Consider the following 901-nt stretch of genomic DNA (forward strand, 5'->3'; position numbering starts at 1 on the left):
GAGGAAGAGAGAGCGCTAGTCAGTTAATCTGAGGGCCGTTCATGTCACTGAGTTCATATGACACAAGTCCATGCCACAGCAATCATGATGCACCACGAAAACCTGTTACTTTACCCATCTGGTTTCCTGTCAACAAGTACATACAGTAAAATGAAAGTTATAATGAAGTCTCTGTTTAACTCATGAGGTAGACCTAATGTTCGTGCCAAAACCCTCCACACAGTCTGTGTATGTGGGCACGTTTAAATGTGGGAGGGTTTGTGTCACGGTCCAGTCACCATATCGGACCGCAGCGTTGCCAACCAGCCGACATCACAAGGAGGACGCACGCACACACACGCACGCACATGCACACACACTATCGTGTAAACACAACTCATCATGGCGCTCATCAACCTAGTTGAAACGCCGCCTCCTCCACCCCTCCAGTAGTCGTGAACAGTGGACGAGATGCACAGAGTGAACTGAAAAGATGAAGAACAAAACTCAACCCTGCATAAGAAAGGATGTTGCACCAGAGGCTCAGAGTGGAGTGGCTTTGATACGACTTTAGATTATTTACTTTCAAAACTGAAAAAAAAAAAAAAAAACCTGAGTTGAGTAACATTGTGCTACGGGGCAGTTCTGTTCTCAGAGCGGAGACAAGCAGATACACTGCTGCTGACCGACTTGTGCCCCCAACCGTGCCATCCAACAAGCTGAGAGACTTACAGCTTTTCACTCAGCTCGCTGACTTAAAAGACATGCCAGCATTGCTTTGCATTGTCTGTGCTGGAGCCCTTTAATGTTCTCCTCACAATACATAAAACAAGCCAACTAGCTTGTGTGATGTGTACGGCATGTATTAAAGGACTACACACACACACACACACACACACACACACACACACACACACACACA

The 901-nt window shown here is 46.5% G+C and overlaps 1 protein-coding gene across 3 annotated transcripts in view; it reads right to left on the bottom strand.

Moving 5' to 3' along the window:
* The window catches only part of myo16 (myosin XVI), a 90,262-nt gene that overhangs the window by 80,815 nt on the left and 8,546 nt on the right, over positions 1-901 (bottom strand). The window lies entirely within an intron of this gene.

This window comes from Anarrhichthys ocellatus, unplaced genomic scaffold, assembly GCF_004355925.1.
Source record: "Anarrhichthys ocellatus isolate YVR2014 unplaced genomic scaffold, GSC_Weel_1.0 scaffold47, whole genome shotgun sequence".
Lineage (NCBI taxonomy): Eukaryota > Metazoa > Chordata > Actinopteri > Perciformes > Anarhichadidae > Anarrhichthys > Anarrhichthys ocellatus.